This window comes from Hemiscyllium ocellatum, chromosome 3 (assembly GCF_020745735.1).
Source record: "Hemiscyllium ocellatum isolate sHemOce1 chromosome 3, sHemOce1.pat.X.cur, whole genome shotgun sequence".
Taxonomy (NCBI): domain Eukaryota; kingdom Metazoa; phylum Chordata; class Chondrichthyes; order Orectolobiformes; family Hemiscylliidae; genus Hemiscyllium; species Hemiscyllium ocellatum.
In genome coordinates this window covers 11,795,546-11,801,545 of record NC_083403.1, presented here as the reverse complement: position 1 = coordinate 11,801,545, position 6,000 = coordinate 11,795,546, and the positions used below count along the sequence as shown (strand labels likewise).

General features: G+C 48.5%; 1 protein-coding gene across 1 annotated transcript in view; it reads left to right on the top strand.

Annotated features, from left to right (window-relative positions):
* The first annotated feature begins 275 nt into the window (after window positions 1-275).
* The window catches only part of LOC132835079 (uncharacterized), a 73,501-nt gene continuing 67,776 nt past the window's right edge, over window positions 276-6,000 (top strand). Inside the window, 1 exon segment of the mRNA XM_060854372.1 lies at window positions 276-575. The gene's annotated coding sequence lies outside the window, so the exon portion shown is untranslated.

The window sequence follows — 6,000 nt, the reverse complement described above, 5'->3', positions numbered from 1 at the left end:
GAGTGACTGTGGGGACACTGTAACTGTAGGAGAGACTGTGGGGACTCTGTAACTGTAGGAGAGACTGTGGGGACACTGTAACTGTGGGAGAGACTGGGAGGAATACAGGCTGTAGGTGGGACGGACTATGGGAAGATCTCTGACTGGCGGTGGTTATAGCTGTGGGAGGGACTCTGAGTATGGGAGTGACTGTAGCAGCGAATGGCAGGGACTCTAACTGTGGGAGTGACTGTGGGGATTGTGTAACTGTAGGAGAGACTGTGGGGACACTGTAACTGTAGGAGAGACTGTGAGGACTCTGTAACTATGGGAGAGATTGTGGGGACTCTGTAACTGAAGGAGAGACTGTGGGGACTCTGTAACTGTGGGAGAGACTGTGGGGACTCTATCTGTGGGAGAGACTGTGGGGAGTCTGTGACTGTAGGAGTGACTGTGGGGACTCTGTGACTGTCGGAGAGACTGTGGGATGATTTCACACTGTGTGCCCACACTGGCTGGCATTACCAGTCATTGGGAATGAGTACAGGAATCAGTGCCTCAGAGTCTGCAGCTCGATCCTGGAGCTCACCGGAAAGGTCAGTAAAACACCACGTCCTCATTTTTCAGTGGTTCAGGCTGGGCACTTCACGGTCTGAACATTTCTCTACCTGAGTGTCAGAGAGAGAGACAGACAGATTGTCAGAGAGAGAGGGAGAGAGATCTGGGAGAATCGAAGGGCCGGTTCTCATTCCGGATTCACTTGCTGTCAATTTAAAAACGAACAACAGCGAGTGTTGGAAATCCGAAACGGAAACAGCAGGAGGAAGCCAACAGGTAAGGTCAGATCCACAGAGAGAAAGCACAGAGTCCAGTGACCATTAAAACATTGACTCTGCTCTCTCTCCCCAGATACTGCGAGACCGGCAGCAGTTCATGAGCAATTTCCACTTACCTTCCAGTTAGTGACATTTCCTCAACTTGATTCATCTCTTTGTGGACTGAACCAACCTGACTCTCTGTCAGCCTGATAGGAGATCTCCCACCCACAGCTTCCAACCTCATAGTCCGGGAACCCCGCACTGCCCGGTTCTACCTCCTTCCCAAAATCCACACTCACTGTCAGTCTGATCTCACTCTCTGTCAGTCAGATCTCACTCACTGTCAGTCTGATCTCACTCCCTGTCAGTTTGATCTCACTCCCTGTCTGTCTGATCTCACTCTCTGTCAGTTTGATCTCACTCACTGTCAGTCTGATCTCACTCTCTGTCAGTCTGATATCACTCCCTGTCTGTCTGATCTCACTCTCTGTCAGTCTGATCTCACTCACTGTCAGTCTGATATCACTCCCTGTCAGTCTGATCTGACTCTCTGTCAGTCAGATCTCACTCACTGTCAGTCTGATATCACTCCCTGTCAGTCTGATCTCACTCTCTGTCAGTCTGATCACACTCACTGTCAGTCTGATCTCACTCCCTGTCAGTCTGATCTCAGTCTCTGTCAGTCTGATCACACTCACTGTCAGTCTGATCTCAGTCTCTGTCAGTCTGATCTCACTCTCTGCCACTCTGATCTCACTCTCTGTCAGTCTGATCTCACTCCCTGTCAGTCTGATCTCACTCCCTGTCAGTCTGATCTCACTCCCTGTCAGTCTGATCTCACTCTCTGTCAGTCTGATCTCAATCACTGTCAGTCTGATATCAGTCCCTGTCAGTCTGATCTGACTCTCTGTCAGTCTGATCTCACTCACTGTCAGTCTGATATCACTCCCTGTCAGTCTGATCTCACTCTCTGTCAGTCTGATCTCACTCCCTGTCAGTCTGATCTCACTCTCTGTCAGTCTGATCTCAATCACTGTCAGTCTGATATCACTCCCTGTCAGTCTGATCTGACTCTCTGTCAGTCTGATCTCACTCACTGTCAGTCTGATATCACTCCCTGTCAGTCTGATCTCACTCTCTGTCAGTCTGATCACACTCACTGTCAGTCTGATCTCAGTCTCTGTCAGTCTGATCACACTCACTGTCAGTCTGATCTCACTCAATGTCAGTCTGATCTCACTCTCTGTCAGTCTGATCACACTCACTGTCAGTCTGATCTCACTCTCTGTCAGTCTGATCTCACTCCCTGTCAGTCTGATCTCACTCTCTGTCAGTCTGATCTCACTCCCTGTCAGTCTGATCTCACTCCCTGTCAGTCTGATCTCACTCTCTGTCAGTCTGATCTCAATCACTGTCAGTCTGATATCACTCCCTGTCAGTCTGATCTGACTCTCTGTCAGTCTGATCTCACTCACTGTCAGTCTGATATCACTCCCTGTCAGTCTGATCTCACTCTCTGTCAGTCTGATCACACTCACTGTCAGTCTGATCTCACTCCCTGTCAGTCTGATCTCAGTCTCTGTCAGTCTGATCACACTCACTGTCAGTCTGATCTCACTCAATGTCAGTCTGGTCTCTGTCAGTCTGATCTGACTCTCTGTCAGTCAGATCTCACTCTCTGCCACTCTGATCTCACTCTCTGTCAGTCTGATCTCACTCCCTGTCAGTCTGATCTCACTCTCTGTCAGTCAGATCTCACTCACTGTCAGTCTGTTCACACTCACTGTCAGTCTGATCTCACTCTCTGTCAGTCCGATCTCACTCTCTGTCAGTCTGATCTCAATCACTGTCAGTCTGATCTCTATCCCTGTCAGTCTGATCTCACTCTCTGTCAGTCTGATCACACTCACTGTAGTCTGACCTCACTCCCTGTCAGTCTGATCTCACTCACTGTCAGTCAGATTTCACTCTCTGTCAGTCTGATCACACTCACTGTCAGTCTGATCTCACTCCCTGTCAGTCTGATCTCACTCCCTGTCAGTCTGATCTCACTCTCTGTCAGTCTGATCTCAATCACTGTCAGTCTGATATCACTCCCTGTCAGTCTGATCTGACTCTCTGTCAGTCTGATCTCAATCACTGTCAGTCTGATATCACTCCCTGTCAGTCTGATCTCACTCTCTGTCAGTCTGATCACACTCCCTGTCAGTCTGATCTCACTCCCTGTCAGTCTGATGTCACTCTCTGTCAGTCTGATTTCACTCACTGTCAGTCTGATCTCACTCCTTGTCTGTCTGATCTCACTCTCTGCTAGTTTGATGTTACTCACTTTCAGTCTGATCTCACTCTCTGCCACTCTGATCTCACTCTCTGCCACTCTGATCTCACTCACTGTCAGTCTGATCTCACTCACTGTCAGTCTGATCTCACTCTCTGTCAGTCTGATGTCACTCTCTGTCAGTCTGATCTCACTCTCTGTCAGTCTGATGTCACTCCCTGTCAGTCAGATCTCACTCTCTGTCAGTCAGATCTCACTCATTGTCAGTCTGATCTCACTCCCTGTCTGTCTGATCTCACTCTGTGTCAGTTTGATGTTACTCACTTTCAGTGTGATCTCTCTCTCTGTCAGTCTGATCTCACTCACTGTCAGTCTGATGTTACTCACTGTCAGTCAGATCTCACTGTCTGTCAGTCTGATCTCACTCTCTGTCAGTCAGATCTCACTCCCTGTCAGTCTGATCTCACTCAATGTCAGTCTGATCTCACTCTCTGTCAGTCTGATCTCACTCACTGTCAGTCTGATCTCACTCTCTGTCAGTCTGATCTCACTCCCTGTCAGTCTGATATCACTCCCTGTCAGTCAGATCTCACTCTCTGTCAGTCAGATCTCACTCACTGTCAGTCTGATATCACTCCCTGTCAGTCTGATCTGACTCTCTGTCAGTCAGATCTCACTCACTGTCAGTCTGATATCACTCCCTGTCAGTCTGATCTCAGTCTCTGTCAGTCTGATCACACTCACTGTCAGTCTGATCTCATTCCCTGTCAGTCTGATCTCAGTCTCTGTCAGTCTGATCTCACTCCCTGTCAGTCTGATCTCACTCAATGTCAGTCTGATCTCAGTCTCTGTCAGTCTGATCTCACTCTCTGCCACTCTGATCTCACTCTCTGTCAGTCTGATCTCACTCCCTGTCAGTCTGATCTCACTCCCTGTCAGTCTGACCTCACTCTCTGTCAGTCTGATCTCAATCACTGTCAGTCTGATATCACTCCCTGTCAGTCTGATCTGACTCTCTGTCAGTCTGATCTCACTCACTGTCAGTCTGATATCACTCCCTGTCAGTCTGATCTCACTCTCTGTCAGTCTGATCACACTCACTGTCAGTCTGATCTCACTCCCTGTCAGTCTGATCTCAGTCTCTGTCAGTCTGATCACACTCACTGTCAGTCTGATCTCACTCAATGTCAGTCTGATCTCAGTCTCTGTCAGTCTGATCTGACTCTCTGTCAGTCAGATCTCACTCTCTGCCACTCTGATCTCACTCTCTGTCAGTCTGATCTCACTCCCTGTCAGTCTGATCTGACTCTCTGTCAGTCAGATCTCACTCACTGTCAGTCTGATCACACTCACTGTCAGTCTGATCTCACTCTCTGTCAGTCTGATCTCACTCACTGTCAGTCTGATCTCAATCACTGTCAGTCTGATCTCTATCCCTGTCAGTCTGATCTCACTCTCTGTCAGTCTGATCACACTCACTGTAGTCTGACCTCACTCCCTGTCAGTCTGATCTCACTCACTGTCAGTCAGATCTCACTCTCTGTCAGTCTGATCACACTCGCTGTCAGTCTGATCTCACTCCCTGTCAGTCTGATCTCAGTCTCTGTCAGTCTGATCTGACTCTCTGTCAGTTAGATGTCATTCCCCGTCAGTCTGATCTCACTCCCTGTCATTCAGATCTCACTCCCTGTCAGTCAGATGTCACTCTCTGTCAGTCTGATCTCACTCTCAGTCAGTCTGATCTCACTCTCTGTCAGTCTGATCTCACTCTCTGTCAGTCAGATCTCACTCCCTGTCAGTCTGATCTCACTCCCTGTCAGTCTGATGTCACTCTCTGTCAGTCTGATTTCACTCACTGTCAGTTTGATGTTACTCACTTTCAGTCTGATCTCACTCTCTGCCACTCTGATCTCACTCACTGTCAGTCTGATCTCACTCTCTGTCAGTCAGATCTCACTCTCTGTCAGTCTGATGTTACTCACTGTCAGTCTGATATCACTCCCTGTCCGTCAGATCTCACTCTCTGTCAGTCAGATCTCACTCATTGTCAGTCTGATCTCACTCCCTGTCTGTCTGATCTCACTCTGTATCAGTTTGATGTTACTCACTTTCAGTGTGATCTCACTCTCTGTCAGTCTGATCTCACTCACTGTCAGTCTGATATCACTCCCTGTCAGTCAGATCTCACTCTCTGTCAGTCTGATCTCACTCTCTGTCAGTCAGATCTCACTCCCTGTCAGTCTGATCTCACTCCCTGTCAGTCTGATGTCACTCTCTGTCAGTCTGATTTCACTCACTGTCAGTCTGATCTCACTCCTTGTCTGTCTGATCTCACTCTCTGCCAGTTTGATGTTACTCACTTTCAGTCTGATCTCACTCTCTGCCACTCTGATCTCACTCACTGTCAGTCTGATCTCACTCTCTGTCAGTCTGATCTCACTCTCTGTCAGTCTGATGTTACTCACTGTCAGTCTGATATCACTCCCTGTCAGTCAGATCTCACTCTCTGTCAGTCAGATCTCACTCATTGTCAGTCTGATCTCACTCCCTGTCTGTCTGATCTCACTCTGTGTCAGTTTGATGTTACTCACTTTCAGTGTGATCTCACTCTCTGTCAGTCTGGTCTCACTCACTGTCAGTCTGATGTTACTCACTGTCAGTCAGATCTCACTGTCTGTCAGTCTGATCTCAGTCTCTGTCAGTCAGCTCTCACTCCCTGTCAGTCTGATCTCAGTCTCTGTCAGTCTGATCTGACTCTCTGTCAGTCAGATCTCACTCTCTGCCACTCTGATCTCACTCTCTGTCAGTCTGATCTCACTCCCTGTCAGTCTGATCTCACTCTCTGTCAGTCAGATCTCACTCACTGTCAGTCTGATCACACTCACTGTCAGTCTGATCTCACTCTCTGTCAGTCTGATCTCACTC